The sequence below is a fragment of the Aquarana catesbeiana genome, linkage group LG02 (genome assembly GCF_042186555.1).
Source record: "Aquarana catesbeiana isolate 2022-GZ linkage group LG02, ASM4218655v1, whole genome shotgun sequence".
Classification (NCBI taxonomy): domain Eukaryota; kingdom Metazoa; phylum Chordata; class Amphibia; order Anura; family Ranidae; genus Aquarana; species Aquarana catesbeiana.
This window is the reverse complement of record NC_133325.1, coordinates 167,881,374-167,901,546: the sequence shown is the minus strand read 5'-3', so window position 1 is coordinate 167,901,546 and position 20,173 is coordinate 167,881,374. Positions and strand designations below refer to the sequence as shown.

General features: G+C 40.0%; 1 protein-coding gene across 3 annotated transcripts in view; it reads left to right on the top strand.

Annotated features, from left to right (window-relative positions):
* Positions 1–20,173, top strand: part of DTX3 (deltex E3 ubiquitin ligase 3) — a 177,619-nt gene that overhangs the window by 15,658 nt on the left and 141,788 nt on the right. Inside the window, exon 1 of one of the 3 annotated variants that reach the window (XM_073613775.1) lies at positions 10,022–10,171. The exons of the other annotated variants lie outside the window; for them this stretch is intronic. The gene's annotated coding sequence lies outside the window, so the exon portion shown is untranslated. Of the gene's footprint in view, positions 1–10,021; positions 10,172–20,173 lie in introns of those variants that run through there. 3 annotated transcript variants of the gene reach the window in all.

Sequence of the window (20,173 nt, the reverse complement as noted above, 5' to 3'; positions counted from 1 at the left end):
TTTGCTCTTTTTGTACTATAAAGGGCTAATTTTATTATTTTTAGCCCCATTATGTTACTGGCCGATTAATCGATTATGAAAATAGTAATCGATTAATTTCATAATCGATTAGTTGTCGATTAATCGATTAGTTGTTTCAGCCCTAGACAGATCCCTGTTCTGGCTTTCTGTTGAGTGATCGCTGGTGGCCGGTGGACATTGCGGCGATGCGCCGCGGGCACCGCCTATAGCTGTTAAAGGGACCGATGTACAGCTACACTGATTTGCGTAGGCGAGCCAACCTGCTGCATTATAATGACGGCACCTGGTCGACAAGTGGTTAAATCTGAAAAATCTGATTTTTAAATTTTAAAAAATCTGATTTTTCTTTTTTTTTAAGAAATCATTGATTTTTATCCACCCTGCCTGAATATATTACCAAAATTATATATATATATAAAACCCATAAGAAAAGCCTTTTTCTTATTTTTTTTTCTTTTAGCAGTTGAGTAGATGCCCCCTACTTATTCTTATGTGGTAGTGCAGTGTTAATTTTGATGTCAAATTTCAAATTGGTTTTAGTCAGCCTTTTGACTAAAATGCAATTTTAGTTTTAGTTGTATATTAGTTATCTGAATTGTTTTAGTCATATTTTATTTCAATATATTTTTATTAATAATACATGAAAAAATTTACAAACATTATGCCAACAGGTGTGAAAGGTTGACAGAAGAAAAAATACATAGTTGTAAGTTGACAACAAATTTGTTATATTTTAGTTAACTAAAATAGTGTTAATTTCGTTGACAAAAATATTTTCGTTGATGAAATTAGCACTGCCTGATAGTGGAGATCTGATAGTTGGACTGTGGGGAATGTACCGGTAATCATAATGGTAATTTATTAGAATAGTCAATTGACCAAATTAGAATTTTTAGATTGATGCTCCATTGTTCTTCAAAGATGAGCAAAGATAAATCGGGGACATATTCTAGGACAGTGATGGTGAACCTTGGCACCCCAGATGTTTTGAAACTACATTTCCCATGATGCTCATCTACACTGCAGAGTCCATGAGCATCATAAGAAATGTAGTTCCAAAACATCTGGGGTGAAAAGGTTCACCATCACTGTTCTAGGACTCCATTCTTCTTATAGGTTATCTACCATAGAGTGTATGGGTTCTGACAAAAGAAGAATTCTAGATGGTCGATTAGTGACACACACACCAATGATCATCAAGTGCATTATGACCTTCTTTTACACTTATGGTTAATGGAGGTTGGCAGGTACACAGACTACAGTAGAGCTTCAACTTGCCAAAACGGCATGCGTTATCTTGGCAGGGTGTGCGTGATGTCCCCTGGTAATTGTAGATGTAAATGGAAGATGTTTTGATGAGTATGGTGAGCACCAGAGATAAATGGTGTTCAGTCAATTACTTTCTGTGTTATGCATTGTAACGCCAATATACATGAGTTAACACACCAAGTGAAACTTCTTGTAGATGCTCATTTAGCTCTCCATATAGGCTCACAACAAGCCTTGGTGCCTTCATGAACAGCTCTTCCTTGTGAGGACTGCAGCAGCAAATGAGCTAGTGCTGCAATGTGTGTTCATTTCAGTGCAGCACTGAGAACCTTTGTGTATTGAGTCGTACAGCTTCATACATTGTTCAGACACTTGGGACTTGGAAGTCCTTGGCTCGCCGAGCATTTCGTTTTGGTGCTTGTGTGAGTTTATTTCCATAGAGAACTTTATAAAGTGTTTTCAGTGCCTACATGCAAGGACACAAAAATTGACATTATGCCCTGAAAACTGATAAACACCCTATAAAAACAATTGTTGTCATTTGTAGATGTTCATAAAAAACACCCACCAATCTTATGTCATTACAGTTGGGTATATCATCATTTATAATGAGATATATATATAAGAAATTTGTAAAAGAATGATAAAAAATATTATTTTAGAGTCCAACCTGATCAGGGCAGACACATTTCTTAACCACTTCAATACCGGGCATTTTCACCCCCTTCCTGCCCAGGCCAATTTTCAGTTTTCAGCGCTGTAACATTTTGAATGACATGCAACACTGTATACAAATAGAGCTTGCTTTTGGTGATATTTGATCACCTCTGCGTTTTTTTTAATTTTTTGCGCTATAAACAAAAGAAAGAGCGACAAGTTTGAAAAAAAACACAATATTTTTTACTTTTTGGTATAATAAATATCCCATTTTTTTTAAAACTATTTTTTTTCCTCCGTTTAGGCCGATATGTATTCTTCTACATATTTTTGGTAAAAAAAAAAATCACAATAAGCGTATATTGACTGGTTTGCGCAAAAGTTATAGCACCTACAATATAGGGGATAGATTTATGGCATTTTTATTATTATTTTTTTTACTAGTAATGGCAGCGATCTGCGATTTTTATCGTGACTGTGACATTGCAGCGGACGTATCGGAACACTTTTGACACTATTTTGGGACCACTGACAGTTATACAGCGATCTGTGCTATAAATATGCACTGATTACTGTATAAATGTCAATGGCAGGGAAGGGGTTAACACTAGGGGGCGATCAAGGGGTTAAATGTGTTACCTAGGGAGTGATTCTAACTGTAGTGGAAGGGGACTGACTAGCGGAGGAGAGCGATCGGTGTTCATACTTAGTATGAACACACAATCTCTCTCCTCTCCCCTGACAGGACGTGGATCTGTGTGTTTACACACACAGATCCACGGTCCTGCTCTGTAATGCGCCCCCTATACCGCTGGGAAGCCGAGGACGTCATATGATGCCCGCCCAGGATGGGAGATCCCATCTGCGGACGTCATATGACAAAGGGAGGTAGAAAAGTGATTAAAAGAGAAGTTGGGGAGTTTAACCACTTCAGTACCGAGCATTTTCCCCCCCTTCCTGCCCGGGCCAATTTTCAGTTTTCAGCGCTGTCGCATTTTGAATGACAATTGCGCGGTCATGCAACACTGTACTCAAACAAATTTTTTATCATTTTGTTCTCACAAATGGAGCTTTCTTTTGGTGGTATTTGATCACCACTGGGGTTTTTTATTTTTTTTGCTAAACCAAATAAAAAAATAGTTTTTATTTTGTTTCTGTTAAAACATTTTGTAAATAACTAAGTTTTTTTTCCTTCACTGATAGGTGCTGATGAGACTGCACTGACGGGTACTGATGTGGTGGCACTAATAAGGTGGCACTGATGGGCACTGATAGGCGGCACTGATGGGCTATGATAGGCTGCACTGTTGAGGAAGCCCTGGCAGGCATTACTGATGGGCACCTCTGATGGGCACTGATTGGCATCCCTGGTGGCCCTGGGTGGGCATCCCTGGTGATCTTGGGTGGACATCCTGGGGGGGAGGGGGGGTTGCGCTGATAATCAGCGCAGAACCCCCTGTCAGGAGAGCAGCCGATCGTCTCTCCTCTACTCACTTCTGTCAGCACGAGTGGAGGAAAAGCCGATACACGGCTCTTCCTGTTTACGCTGTGATCAGCTGAGTTTGGACACAGCTGATCACATGGTAAAGAGCCTACCTCAGAGGCTCTTTACCGAGATCGGTGATGCGGTGTGTCAGGCTGACACCACACCAACGATTGCTGCGCGGGGGCGCAATCGCGGCTTATCCTGCTGGACGTCATATCGATGTCCAGTCACGGTAACTTAACCACTTTGCACACGTCATTCTGTTATATGGCGGGCAGGAAGTGGTAAAAAAAGCAAACGATTACACTAACCTTGGTGGGTGTAGCATCGATTGAATGCTGCATCTGTCCCTTGCCAGATCACCGCTGATCACTCAGTTCACCCCCTCTGCTCTAAGCAGAAAGCCATGACTGTCAGTCACGGGCTCTCTTCTCTCCCCTCCAGCGCTCACTGGAGCACTGAGCTGTGGAGGGGGTGGGAGGGGCTGCACTAAGGAGGGGTTTGGGTTCTTGGAAGACTGGGCCGACTTCTCATTCAATAACCAGTACTATAGAAGGGATGGACTGCACCAAAATGAGGAGGGTGCAGATCAGCTGGGAATGAAGGTGGCCAAAAAGTTAGAGGGGTTTTTAAATTAGGCGATGGGGGGAGGGTCCAGAGGTAGAGATAGTCAGCGCGGAACATATTCCAGAGGGTAGTATTGGGGGCATTAGTGGTAGGTTGACCAAAGCACATAAACCCAAGGTAAGTGTAGTAGCAAGTCCTAGTTGCAATCTCGAAGCACCCAATAAGAGGAAAATATGCGACCGGTCTAACTAGAGATACTGTTGTACGAGGGGGATTTGGATTTTGTGGGAATTTCAGAGACCTGGTTCAACAGCTCTCATGATTGGCTGGCAAACATTCAAGGGTATACCCTTTATCGCAAGAATAGAGAGGGTAAAAAAGGGGGACGGGTATGCCTATATGTCAAGAATAATGTACAAGTGAATGTGAGAGATGACATTACTAAGGGAGCTAGAGAGGAGGTGGAATCCTTATGGGTAGAGCTCCAAAGGGATGAAGCTAAGGGGAAAATAATACTGGGAGTATGCTATAGGCCCCCTAACCTGAGGGAGGAAGGGGAGACAGATCTAGCACAAGTGTTATCGTAATGGGGGATTTTAACTATCCAAACATAGACTGGAGGACTTTAAAAAGGGCCCAAAATACATCCCTGGGAATTAGACTAGTTAGCCTAACATCAATAGTATGTAAACTCTTGGAGGGGATGATAAGGGACTATATACAAAATTTTAGTAAAGAGAATGGTACCATTAGCAGTAACCAGCATGGATTCATGAAGAATCGTTCTTGCCAAACCAATCTATTAACTTTCTATGAGGAGGTGAGTTGCCATCTAGATAAAGGAAGGCCCGTGGACATGGTGTATATGGATTTTGCAAAAGTATTTGACACAGTTCCCCATAAACTGAACAAAATAAGGTCCGTTGGCATGGACCATAGGGTGAGTACATGGATTGAAAACTGGCTACAAGGGCGAGTTCAGAGGGTGATGATAAATGGGGAGTAATCGGAATGGTCAGGGGTGAGTAGTGGGGTCCCCCAGGGTTCTGTGCTGGGACCAATCCTGTTTAATTTGTTCATAAACAACCTGGAGGATGGGGTAAACAGTTCAATCGCTGTATTTGCAAACGATACTAAGCTAAGCAGGGCAATAACTTCTCCGTAGGGTGTGGAAACCTTGCATAAAGACCTGAACAAATTAATGGGGTGGGCAACTACATGGCAAATGAGGTTCAATGTAGAAAAATGTAAATGCATTTGGGTGGCAAAAATATGAATGCAATCTATACACTGGGGGAGAACCTCTGGGGGAATCTAGGATGGAAAAGGACCTGGGGGTCCTAGTAGATGATAGGCTCAGCAATGGCATGCAATGCCAAGCTGCTGCTAACAAAGCAAACAGAATATTGGCATGCATTAAAAAGGGGATTAATTCCAGAGATAAAACAATAATTCTCCCGCTCTACAAGACTCTGGTCCGGCCGCACCTAGAGTATGCTGTCCAGTTCTGGACACCAGTCCTCAGGAAGGATGTACTGGAAATTGAGTACAAAATAGGGCAACAAAGCTAATAAAGGGTCTGGAGGATATTAGTTATGAGGAAAGGTTGCGAGCACTGAACTTATTCTCTCTGGAGAAGAGACGCTTGAGAGGGGATATGATTTCAGTATACAAATACCGTACTGGTGACCCCACAATAGGGATAAAACTTTTTCGCAGAAGGGAGTTTAACAAGACTCGTGGCCACTCATTAAAATTAGAAGAAAAGAGGTTTAACCTTAAACTACGTAGAGGGTTCTTTACTGTAAGAGCGGCAAGGATGTGGAATTCCCTTCCACAGGCGGTGGTCTCAGCGGGGGGGCATTGATAGTTTCAAGAAACTTTTAGATAAGCATCTGAACGACCACAACATACAGGGATATACAATGTAATACTGACTGATAATCACACACATAGGTTGGACTGACTTGTGTCTTTTTTCAACTTCACCAACTATGTAACTATGTAACTCGTGTGATCTATAGGAGAAGTATGGCCAAAAAAGCTTTGAACATAATTTTCCTTTTAATTAAAGGGTTTATAAACTCAGAAGGTTTAAGATAAAGAGCCTTCTGTGTGCAGCAGCCCCCTCGGCCCCCTAATACTTACCGGAGCCCCATCTATGTCCAGCGATGTCCACGAGTGTCTCTGCTATCCGGGACTCTCCCTTCTGATAGGCTGAGACACAGCAGCAGCGCCATTGGCTCCCGCTGCTGTCAATCAAAGTCGGTTAGCCATTTAGAGGAGAGAGGGGGCCGAACTGCAGCTCCATGTCTGAATGGACACACGGAGCTGCAGCTCGGGTGCCCCATAGCTAGCTGCTTGCTGTGGGGGCACTACAGGAGGGAGGGGCCAGGAGCACAAAAGAGGGACCCAAGAAGAAGGAGGAGGATCTGGGATGTTCTGTGCAAATCCACTGCAACCGAACAGGTAAGTATAACATGTTTGTTATTCTTATAGAAAAAAAACAGGAGACTTTACAATCCCTTTAGGTCTGACTTTTTAGGTTTCTGAGCCTCTTTTTTATTTTTTTTTAATTATCAATATAAGCATTTCTTCTGGCCTCTAGAAATTGCCTATTGGCTCTTGAATTGAGCTGGCTGACAACTCCTGATCTTTAAAAGAATATATCTATTCTTGTTGTACACTCTAATGAAGCGTTTATTCGCTCTCATTTATTCTTTTTACTAGCACCAGCAAATTCTGCAGAGCTTGTCAGAGAATGTTGAATTATTCTCATCAATCCCTCCCCTCGACTTTACAATCTAAAACCTCTACCACACTCATACATCAATGCCATAGAGCCTTTTTTAGATGGAAGCCAGTTAAAGGCTAAGTTCACCTTTTCCAGAAAATAGCCTATGCAGTCAAGGGGTAGATAATAAAAATCGGTGCAGCTTTGTAAATTGATCATTCATTTTATTGTTTTACCTGTAGGCCATTTGGGTCCCTTCAGAATCCAGGCAAAAAAACTCCTAGTTAGTATCCCCTATGGCCTGCCTTGTTGAAAGGGCGTAAGAAACCATTGTTTTTCACTGCTGCAATGCTGGGGGTGAGCATCCAGGGTTTTTCACGTCCTAGTAACAAGTCAGGACCTGGGGGTTGCTAACTGGGAGTTTTTTAGTCAGGTTTCTGAGGGGCCTACAGGTAAAACCAATAAAATTAATGAGCTGCACTGATTTTTATTATCTCACGGGGCCCCTTGACTGCATAGGCTATTTTCTGGAAAATTTGGCTTTTAACTTATCAAAATGTTTTTGGTGTGTGTGATGAATCCATACTGCCCAGGGTAAACCTACATAAAAAAGAAAAAACACATACTGTACATACAAAGCCCATGCTATTAGTATTCACTGTGAAAAATAAGCTCAGGGCTGTAGTACTTCAGTGTTATTCTCTAAGTGGCCATTCCATTATCATTATCCATTCCACAACATATATGATGCAGAATACATTTCAGGCTAGGATTGTATTTCATTATTTCTCCATTCTGTTTCTTTGCTCTCATAGAAATGAAAGAAAACCATTTTCTTACTAAAGATTATTATTAGACAGGATTTATATAGTGGCAACAGTTTGCACAGTTCTTTACAAAATAAAAGAGAGACCGTTCTGTTACAATGCAATTCAATACAGAAGGATTAGGCAGGCCTTGCTTGTAAGAGCGTACAATCTGAAGGGAGGGGCAAGTGATACAATAGGCATCAATTGTGAGGGATGAGCTGTTGGAGAAAGTAAAAGTAAAGGTTTTAGTTGGTGGCAAGGTAGACTTTCTTGAAGATGTGAGCTTTCAGAGTAGGAGATATGGATAGATCAGGGTAGGGAGTTCCAGAGGAAGGCAGAGGCTCTGGGGAAGTCCTGGAGGTGAACATGGGAGGAGGTGACCAGGGAGTTAGAGAACAGAGAGAAAGGTCTCATCGAATAGAGGACTATTTGGGTGATATTTTGATATGAGGTTGACGTAGCTATGGGCAAAGTTGTAGCCTGGGAGAAATCCTACCAAAAACGAAGGACTTGACAACGCTCTCATAAAGGTAGGTATAACAATGTCTCATCAAAAAATATCAGAAACCATTAAATATAGGGGTGCACCGAATGGAAATTTTGGTGCTGAAACCGAAAATGACAGTTTTTAAAAAAGAAATATATATTTTTATATATATATATAATTGTATTATATTCGACTTTTTATTTAATATCATCATTTTAAATTAATATGAATTTATTGTTGGCCATTATTGGCACCTTTAGTGCAAGAAAAGCTCAAGAAAAATGCAGTCTGCAGTCTCTGACCATCTCTTGTATCATGTCTGCAATCTCTTATACAGTATACACACGGGTGGACTTTTCGACCAAACTGGTCCGACGGTTTATCCGACGGACTTTCGGCGGACTTTCCCAACGAACGGACTTGCCTACACACGATCACACCAAAGTCCGACGGATTTGTACGTGATGACGTACGACCGGACTAAAATAAGAAAGTTGATAGCCAGTAGCCAATAGCTGCCCTAGCATCGGTTTTTGTCCATCAGACTAGCATACAGACGAGCAGACTTTTCGACCGGACTCGAGTCTGTCGGAAAGATTTGAAACATGTTCCAAATCTAAAGTCCGCCAGATTTTCGACCGAAAAAGTCCGCTGCAGGTCTAATACACACGGTCAGATTGTCCGCCGGACTAAAAGTCCGCTCGTGTGTATGCGGCCTTACTTAAACTTAATTCAGCTTCTTTGTCAAATTTTAGATAATGAGCTTTTGCAACCATTTGATAAACTGGCAGAAATATAATTTGCCTAATAAATTATTTTTTCAGTATCTACAACGGCATGCTTTGCACAGTAAAGCAAGGACTTTTTTATTAAAATATATACCTTTATCAAGCTTAACTCTAGCAGTAACTGCAAAACGCTCTAAACAGGGACTTCTAGGGAGTATATATTCTTCTTTTCATATGACAGATAGAACTAATCCACAGCTTTGGGCGATGGTGTAGGGATCCAGAGACACTTAGTGACGAAGAGTGGGAACAAGCTTTGAAGAATCTATTTGTTGTATCCTTATCCTCCTCACAATGTCTAACCCAGCTATTTATTATCTATAGTGCCCATTATACCCCTTTAACCACATGCCAACCAGCGCACGATGATATACGTCGGCACAATGGTACGGCTGGGCAAATGGGCGTACAGGTACGCCCCCTTTAAATTGCGGCATTATGGGTGTACGTGCACCCCCCACGTACTCCGTGACCGCTCCCGTGGGCTCGATGTCTGCCAGGGGCTTGCGATCATGTCACAGAGCGGCAGAACGGGGAGATGCCTTTGTAAACAAGGCATTTCCCTGTACTGCCTAGCAACATGACAGAGATCTACTGCTCCCTGTCATCGGGAGCAGTGATCTCTGTCATGTTCCAGTGAGCCCATCCCCCCCCACAGTTAGAATCACTCCCTAGGACACACTTAACCCGTTGATCGCCCCCTAGTGTTTAACCCCTTCCCTGCCAGTGTCATTTACACAGTAATCAGTGCATTTTTTATAGCACTGATCGCTGTATAAATGACAATGGTCCCAAAATAGTGTCAAAAGTGTCCTCCATAATGTCGCAGTCACGATAAAAATCGCAGATTGCCACCATTACTAATAAAAAAAAATTAATTAAAAAAATGCCATAAATCTATCCCCTATTTTGTAGAAGCTATAACTTTTGCGCAAACCAATCCATATACATTTATTGCTTTTTTTTTTTTTTTAACCAAAAATATGTAGAATACATATCAGCCTAAACTGAGAAAGAACTTTGTTTTTTTTTGGGGATATTTATTATAGCAAAAAGTAAAAAATATTGCTTTTTTTTCAAAATTGTCGCTCTTTTTTTGTTTATAGGTGAAAAAATAAAAACCGTGGAGGCGGTCAAATACCACAAAAAGAAAGCTCTAAAAAAGGACGTCAATTTTGTTTGTGTGCAACGTCGCACGACCGCACAATTGTCAGTTAAAGCGACGCAGTGCCGAATCGCAAAAAGTACTCTGGTCAGGAAGGGGGTAAATCCTTCCGGGGCTGAAGTGGTTAAAGCTATACTCCTAGGGTAAAACAGATACACCAAACTGTCCAAGGTGCACTACTGATACAGGTACGTATTATAGATATGCTATGGCGATGTCCCCAACTGCATCGCTACTGGGATGGTGTTTTTGATATTTTAAATTTGATATGTTTTACACAAATTCATTTTGAACCAAAAATAGCATTGCTAGGTATTATATCAAGGGCACCCTCCCAGCTGAAATGCATGTGATGTGGCAGAGAACTATGTGTATGGCTCGTAAAATGATATTACAAAAATGGATATCAAAATATTCGCCGCCAACGATAGATCAATGGATTAGGGCAATTAATCCTAATCTAAGATGAGAGGAATAGACATATAAACATAGGAGGAGCTCTAAAAAAAATCCTAAAAATGTGGCATTGGTGGCTAGTCTCCAACTTGTCTGAACAATCAGTTGATTGAACTAATGATACTGAAGAAAACTAATAATGATATAAGACAGATGAAATCCCCGCAATGTGCGGCACCCGGGGCGGACCCCGCCCCCCTTTCTGGTGCCATTATCGCCACCTTTTCTTCTTTCAGTGCACCACTAATTAAATATTTTTCAAAACAAAAAGTAGATCCAAAATATAGTGCTCAGGGCAAATGAATCCAGAAAAGTGCTGAAAATGACACTAGTGCTCTTTCTCAGACTATTTACATGGACTTTTTTGTGTTTTGAAAAATATTTAATGGTTTCTGGTAGAGATGCACCGAAATTTCGGTGGCCAAAATATTTCGGGCGAAATGTTTTCTTTTTCTGCATTTTGCCGATAAAGAAAAAGGTGCCAATAATGGCACTGAAAACTCACGCAATTTTACTGCGATTTTATTGTGATGTTGATGTGATTTTTACTGTGCTTATGGTGTGTTTTTCATAGGTCATGTGACTTAAAAACTGCATCAAGAACGTCGTACGGATGTGTTAATGATGCGTTTTCAATGCATTTCAACAGGGAGGTGCGATTTTGGTGCGTTTTTTTTAACTGACCAAAACTGCAGTAAGCAAGATTTTTAACACCACAATGGAAGCGCAATGGACCAGTGTGAAGACATACATAGAATTTAAAGGAATTGCCGATAATGGCCGACCAATAAATTCATATTCATTTTAATTGATGATATTGATAGAAAAGACGAAAACCATACAATTATATTTACAAATATATATATAATATAATATAATTTTTTTTTTTAAACTATCATTTTTGTTTTTTGGCCAAGTGCATCGTGCATTTTCGGTTTCGGCACCAAAATTTCTATTCGGTGCACCTCTAGTTTCCAGTATTTTTTGATGACACATTGTTATACTTATTTTTATGAGAGGGTGGTCAAGCCCTTAGTCTTTGGTAGGATTTCTCCCAGTATATTTAGACTTATTTTAAGTCTGACGATGATCAGACTTAAAATATTGTTTATAGATTTGTTTTTCATTTCACTTGTTTTCATTTTTCACACATAGATATTGGCTTTTGTTTGTGTGGGCTAGTAAATAAAGTTGTATTCTGGCTGAAACATTCACATTAGACTGAAAGGGTGTGTGTTAGGCCTCATGCACACTGGGCGTTTGCTGCTGTTTTTGTCTTCAGGTGTTATTTTGGGTGGGCTCAGGGAGCAGTGCTCTGCTCCCCGAGCCCATCCTTTTTTGAAGCCAATTAGAAGCTCAGGCTCTAATCATGTGCTTATAAAAAAAAAAAAAAAAAACCCATTAAAATCCATGCTTCGGATTTGCTACAATGGGAATCAGATTTAAATACCTCATTTACTCCTGATCAATGGGATACTATTTTTACAAATCTCCATAAATGTTCCAAAACAACCTCGATCAGAGAATCATCCATCAAATTGCTCTATAGATGGTATCTTACCCCCGCTAAACTTAACTCATTCTATCCCTCACTATCCCCACTCTGCTTTAGGGGTTGCCCCTCTCAGGGTACACTCTTACATATCTTTTGGGATTGTCCCCATATAAAAAACACCTGGCATAAGGCTAGCACAATCATTGAAAAAATATCCGGTAGGAAGTTTTCTCTTACACCCCAAATCTGTCTTCTATTCTCCCCTATACAGGATATTCCAATGACTAGCACAAGGCTAATCCACACATTTCTCAGCTCCATTCATTGGGCTATAGCCTTCAATTGGCACTCCACTACGGTTCCTTGGTCACAAATTCTCAACCGCATGTCGAACATCAGACTTTCTGAAAAAATTCACCACACGTTATATGACTTTATGCCTCTTTATCAAAAAAAGTGGACCCTCTGGGACACCACCTCTTCGATTTAGAAAAATTTCTATTTTATTTTCCTCACCTCCTCTCCTTAACACATACGTAATTGTCCTTCCTTCTTCCCTCCATGATAACTGGCATATTTATGACACTGTGCATTATTCCATCTGACTAACCATAACCCTTTTTTATTTCCTGTACAACATTCACTGTTAAAGATATCTGTATATGTACCTGTACCATCATTGTAATTGTTTTATACCTTGACCTTTTACATAATAAAAATCGTTTGTAAACAAAAAAAAAAAAGAAATCCATGCTTCGGGTGCATGGATTTAGGGGGGCTGCTCCCCTAATGGAGTGGCCACTACTGGAGATAAACACAATGCACTGTAAATATAATAAATCACTTCAACCCCTGAAAATTTTACCCCCTTCCTGACCAGAGCACAATTTGGCACTGCGTCGCTTAACCTGACAATTGCACGGTCGTGCGAGGCTGTGCCCAAACAAAATTTGTGTCCTTTTTTTCCCAAAAATAGAGCTTTCTTTTGGTGGTATTTGATTATTTGATCACCTCTACGGTTTTTATTTTTTACACTATGAATAAAAAATAGCAACAATTTAAAAAAAAAAACAAAACAATATTTTTTACTTTTTGGCTATAATATGCCCAACTTTTTTTAAAATAAACAAATTTATTCATCAGTTTAGGCAAATATATATTCTTCTACATATTTTTGGTAAAAAAAATTCGCAAAAAGCCTATATTGATTGGTTTGCGCAGAAGTTAAAGCATCTACAAACTATGGGAAAGATTTATGGCATTTTTATTATTATTTTTTTTTAATGGCGGTGTTCTGCGATTTTTAGCGGAAACTTTTGACACATTTTTGGGACCGTTGACAATTATACACCGATCAGTGCTATAAAAATGCACTGATTACTGTGTAAATGTCACTGGCAGGGAAGGGGTTAACACTGGGGGGGGGCGATCAAGGGGTTAACTGTGTGTTCCCTCAGTGTGTTCTAACTGTGTGGGGATGGAAGTGACTAGGAGAGGAGACATATTGTTTTTCCTACTTAGTAGGAACAAACGATATGGCTCCTCTCCTCTGACAGTACTCACTTTTGTTGCCAGCGGTTTAGACATTAATGGCTGTGTGTTGAGTTATTTTGAGTGGACAGCAAATTTACACTGTTATACAAGCTGTACACTCACTACTTTACATTGTAAAAGTGTCATTTCTTCAGTGTTGTCACATGAAAAGATATAAAATATATACAAAAATGTGAGGGGTGTACTCACTTTTGTGAGATACTGTACATACATAAAACACATACAAGTGTATTTATGAAGACATGCCGTCTATCCTAAGCATTGGGATTCATAAAGAAGCCAAATCTTAGAATTTGGAGGAACAAGAATGTAATCTGGCTGTTTTAATGTGGCAGAATTTTCATTCCCAGCTGTGTTTCATTGCTGATATCAGTTTGTTTTCCTTCCACATATATTGATCCAGTTATGGACATCTAACAGTACCTTATGGGTCCAGTTAAAATGTCAGCAAAAAATAGTCTACCCATCATGTCATGGCAGAAAATTGGAGGCAGGTCAAATAGAAGTGCAGCGTAGGACGTGATACAGAATAATTCTCTATGTAGTGACAGATCTTCTGCCATTCTTTGCTGTCAGGCTAAAACAAACAGACAGGTGTCAGAGAAGAGTGTTACATAATGTGCCTTTCTCTGATGCTTCTCCCCTGTCTGCATTTCAGGCTGACAGTAATGAGGACAGGAGATCAATCATTGCATTGAGGACATTAGTTGTCTATGCTGCCCTAATCTACACTAAGCCTTCACGTCTCTTTCCCCGAAGTGTTGTCAAAAACATGACAAAAGTAAGATGGGCCTGAAGATGTCCAATATCTGAAAGTGTGAATTGGCTCTGAGACTGGGCTTGATGGCTCCCGAATCAATCGTGCATTTGCCCATCCCAGATATATGGATAGTGTATATGCTTATGCCTTTTTAACTTTATGTGAGTAGTGTGCTTTTGAGTAATATGCTCGCCAGAATGGTTTAAATCAGTGTTTCTCAAACTTTTTCTAGTCAGGGCACTAGAGCTGCACAATAAAAAAAAAAATCACGATTCAACCCCCCTCACGATCTTAATCCGGCATTTTTACGATTCATGTAACACGTGCAAAGCTGTTCTCTGCTCAGAGCTGTAAAAAAAAAAAAAAGAAAACAGGCAGGCGTTCTGCCAAAAACTCCAGCTCGCCAAAATCTCCAACCACGTCACTTCTGGTTTTGCTCCAGCAGCAATAATTGTAATTTCGACAAGTTGGCTGTTTTTAACAGAACACTAGCATATAGACTATGGTACATCATATAATGAGTGGACATTGTTTGTCCGCCAGATGCTAACTAACAACATGGCTACCTCCAAGGCAGCGACAACTTTTTTCCTCCTTACCCAGTGTTCTGTCAAAACCGCCAACTTGTCATGTACCGTAGTGTATACGCTGCCAGTGTTCTGTCAAAACAGCCCACACGTCAAAATGACAATTTTTGCTGTTGGAGAGAAACCAGAAGTGACGTGGTTAGAGATTTTAGCGAGTTGGAGTTTTCGGCAGAACACCGGCAAAGTTTGTCACAACATTGCTTAGCGTTGAGATAAAAAGAAACATATAATTTAGTTCTTTTAGATCAAAGGGATGAATGTCGGTCTATAAATGAGGGCAGTTTAACCACTTAAAAGAGAAGTATGAGTTTTTTTTTTTCCCCCCACATCATACTTGCTTAGGTGGATACTGCATCTGTCCCCTGGTGCCTCTACACTGAGAACTGAGCAATTGAACATCGTCGATGGCTCGGTTCTCAGAGCTCCTGACTGTCGATCACTGGAGCGATGGAGCTGTGGAAGGGCAGGGAGCGGCCATCTCAGGCTCTTAGCAGCTTGCTGAGAGGCTGAGACAGGTGTCAGTCCAGGCACCTGGCGAATCCAGACCATTGTCGGGATGACGCGGTGCCTGGACTGATTCCTGTGACTTCTGCTCTCGGGTCACAGGAGTGTAAAACGGATTGCACTCCTGTGACCCATAGGAGAAGCCCAGCCAAACAAGCTCAGGCTGGACTTCTCCTTTAGGCTGGGTTCACACCTATGCAAATTGGATGCGGGTTTCTCTGCATCCAGTTTGCATAGCAGGAGAATGTGACCGGTTCTCTATGGTGCCGGTTCACATATCTCCGGGGCGGCTGCAGAGCATCTTTGGCTCAGTTTCAGGGCCGAATTCAGGCAAAGATTTGGCCTTGATTCCTCCCTGAAACAGAGAACAGGGATGCACAGCGTTCCTGTGTGAGCCGCAGCTGGTTCCAGTGTGAACCGAGTCTTATCTGACACTTCAAGATAAAATCTGTATTTTTTGCTATAAAATTACTTAGAACCCCCAAACATCATGTATATATTTTTTAGCAGAGACCCTAGAGAATAAAATGTCGGTCGTTGCAGTATTTTATGTCACACTGTATTTGGGCAGCGATCTTTCAAAAGCAATTTTTTGGGGAAAAAATACACTTCAATGAATTTAAAAAATAAACAGTAGATTTAGCCCAATTTTTTTGTATAATGTGAAAGATGATGTTATGCCGGCAATCGTGATCTTTATTCTAAGCAAAAAAAGATGATTCTCATTTTATCCAGAATCATACAGCTCTACAGGGCACCCTTTAAAATGATGGACAATCTGGAGGCACTCATTCTAAAATGTAAGAAATCAAACGAATAGTTCTACATATTGCAACCACATTCACACACATAAGACACCCAACATTAGAGGTGATTTATTCTTCCAAAACACATACACACTGGTCTCCACTAGTGCTGCAGCATTTCTTCTTCCTTATTTTCTTTCCCCACGCAGATAATGTGACCCCAGTGCTGACAGAGAGGGATGAGGGGGTCAAACAAAGATGCTGTTCAGGTACCCAATGTCCTCCTTATCAACCAATGACGTCAGCGGTTGTTAGAACTGCACTGTGCCCAAATCGTAATGTTGTACAGTGAAAACCTGTGGCTTTGAGTAAAAAAAAAAGAAGCAGGCTTGATCCACCCGCTGGTTTGTACACAACTTTTGGGCAATTTGGAACAATTTTTAGGCACTTTGCCAAGGCACCCCTGAAAGACCTAGAAGCAGTGTTAATTTTGTTGAGGAAAATACAACTAAAGTTAGAACAATTCAGATGACTAAAATACGACTAAAACTAAAATGGCATTTTAGTCAAAAGACTAAATCAAAATCAATACATTTTAGTCGACTAAAATCAAATGGGTTTAGTTAAATTGTAATGCATTATTTAAGCATTTGTCTAGAATTTCCAAACTCTTTATATATACTCCTGGAGTAAAAAAAATCTAATAACATGTTATTATTTATGGTATTAAACTTTGAACATGCACTACAGACACAGATTTAGCCGTTGTGTTATATAAGCTATGTTATTAGATTTTTACTCCAGGAGTATATAATGAGTTTGAAAATTCTAGAGAAATGCTTAAATAATGCATTACAGTTTAACTAAACCCATTCCATTTTAGTCAACTAAAATTATTTTAGTTGACTATAAAATGTACTGGAGATTTTAGTTGACTAAAATATGACTCGAACTAAAACAATTCAGATGAATAAAATTACTGGCATTTTAGTCAAAATACAAATTTGACTTTAATCACTTTCTGACCGCCCTATAGCTGTTTTACTGCTACAGTACGGTGCGCAGGATCATGTGTGTATATACCTGATTCTGCATTTTGTCCTGCAGGGGGTGCACGCGCGCCACCGGCAGGCCGCTTCTGCTGTGTTTCTTCACAGCAGACACAATTTGCGGGTGCCTGGGACTCAATGTTCTCCGGCACCTGCCAATTGTCAGTAAACAACACAGAATGGGGATCTGCCTATGTAAACAAGGCAGATTGCCATTCTGACAAGGGGGAAGGAATGGACTCTGTGTTCCTGCAAAGCATGGACTAATCAGCACATACAGTACACATAAACACTGACTAGGCACACAGTTAACCCTTTGATTGCCCTAGATTTGTAACCCCTTCCCAACCAGTGTCATTAGTACAGTGACAGTGCGTATTTTTAGCACTGATTACTGTATTAGTGTCACTGGTTCCCACAAAGTGTCAAAACTGTCAGTTAGGGATTTATTTACCAAAGCTGGAGAGTGCAAAATCAGACTTACTTCTGCATAAAACCAATCAGCTTCTAACTTCAGCTTGGGCAATAAAACCTGGAAGCTGTCCGATTTTCCGCTGTAATATTGCAGTCCTGCTATCGCTGATCGCTGCCATTACAAGTATAAAAAAAAGACATTCAATATATGCTTATTGGGATTTTTTTTTAGCAAAAACATGTAGCAGAATACTCATTGGCTCAAATTTATGAAGAAAATTGATTTTTTTAATTGTTTGTTTTTATTAGCTGTGTTTTATAGCAGAAAGTAAAAAATATTGTTTTTCTTTTTTTTTTTTTTTTCAAAATTGTCAGTCTATAGCGCAAAAAATATCAAAAACCCATTTTTGATCAAATGCCACCAAAAGAGAGATCTATTAACCCCCCTGGCGGTATTCCCGAGTCTGGCTCGGGGTGGATTTTACATACCAAAAGCGGTATCCCCGAGCCAGACTCGGGCTTGCATCGCAGGATCCAGGAAGAGATTACTTACCTTGTCCCCTGGTTCCTGCGATGTCTCCCCGCTGTGATCGGCGAGCCGCTGTGTCTCGCTCGATTCACAGTGCCGAGCTCCGTTCCCTGCGAGCGTTGCGACGCACGGGGACGGAGTTCGGCGGTAAATTCAAAAGTGAAACACATAGTATAGATACAGCATACTGTAATCTTACAGATTACAGTACTGTATCAAATAACTACACATCCCCTTTGTCCCTAGTGGTCTGCCCAGTGTCCTGCATGCAGTTTTATATTATAAATACTATTCTTTCTGCCAGGAAACTGGAGATTGTCCATAGCAACCAAAACTGTCTCTTTACATCAAAAGTGGTTTTAGACCAGCTAGAAAAAAGCGATAATAAATTATAATCACTTGCAGAATTGAGCGATAGTGATTTGTGGGGAGATCCGTCATCAAACACTAAAAGTAATAAAAGCTAAAATTCTGCAACTGAGCAAATTTCAGTGTTTTTGATTTGATTACATTATTATATAATTTTTATTATTATTATATTATTATGTGTTTTAATTATTTATAGTTATTTATTATATTATAATTTTTTATTTCGTTTTTCAAACTTTATCATACCCGGGATGTCTACTAGACTCTTGTTTGGACAGATTTAAGTGAACTATTCCTAAGAATTACAGGCCTACAATATAAAACGCCAAATTTCTGTGCAAAATAATTGTACCGCTTTCAGCACCTAAAATCTGAAATAATCATACCGCCAGGGAGGTTAAAGAAAATACATAAATTGTATTTGGGTACAGCGTTGCATGACTGCGCAATTGTCAGTTAAAGTAACGCAGTGCGGTATCACAAAAAGTGGCTTGGTCATGAAGAGGGGTAAATCTTCTGGAGGTCAAGTGGTTAAAATGAACAGTGCCCAGAAGGTACCCCAGGGTGCCTAGGCACCCTGGTCGAAAAAAGGCTGGTTTAAATTATTGTACAAAGAATGCAAAATGACTGCGCTAACACATACTGAACAATAGGATAAACAAATGAATGCAGCTGCAGCTCTACTGTTAGATACACACAGAGAATAGAAATGAAAAAAACGAGAGCTGCACTAACCTTGGTGAATTAAATTAATAAATGTGCATAAACATATAAGTGAAATAATATTCCATATAGATCATCAAATCCATCGACCAGAATATTGAAGAAATAAATGGCTCTTTAAATGTTCAACGTGACAAGTGAATGTTGTCACACCACCTCAAAAATAGTGCACCTCCACCACATAGAAGACACACTTACCAGATGGCAAGCTTAGAAAAGCTTGCGGCTATTGCCCAGCCAAGTTATCCTGAGGATAACTCTGATGTCAGCTCATGGATGGATCGCGCTCCATACGGGATGAAGTCAAGCACACGTCCTAAACTCTCTCAGGGACCGAGAAGTCGGCTCCGCAATCAGTGGACAATTGTGCCAGGATAACCCAAAAAAAAACTCCCTATAGTGTAAAACCAACTACACCTTTAATAGTAAAAATGGTATTACACTTACAGCAAGGAGTAGAAATAAAAGCAAAAATCAAAAGCCGGCCGGCTTGCATAGACCACCCGTCTTTCTGGGATCATAACAATGCGGTGACGTCAGCACGCCCCTCCTTCCGACGCATTTCGTCACAAGATGATGTCGTCCTGCTATCGCAGTCCTGCTATCGCTGATCGCTGCCATTAAGTATAAAAAAACAATTCCATAAACCTATCCCATAGTTTGCAGACGCTGTAAAGTTTGCGTAAGCCATTCAATATATGCTTATAGAAATTTTATTTAGCAAAAACATGTACCAGAATATATGTTGGCCTAAATTTATGAAGAAATTAGATATTTTAATTGTTTTTATTAGCTATGTTTAATAGCAGAAAGTAAAAAAAAAAAAAAAATATATATATATATATATATATATATATATATATATATATATATATATATATACATACATATATGTATATATTTTTTTTAATTGTCCAATCTTTTTTGGTTTATAGCGTAAAAAAACAAAAACACATTTTTGATCAAATGCCACCAAAAGAGAGCTCTATAAAAAAAAAAAAAAA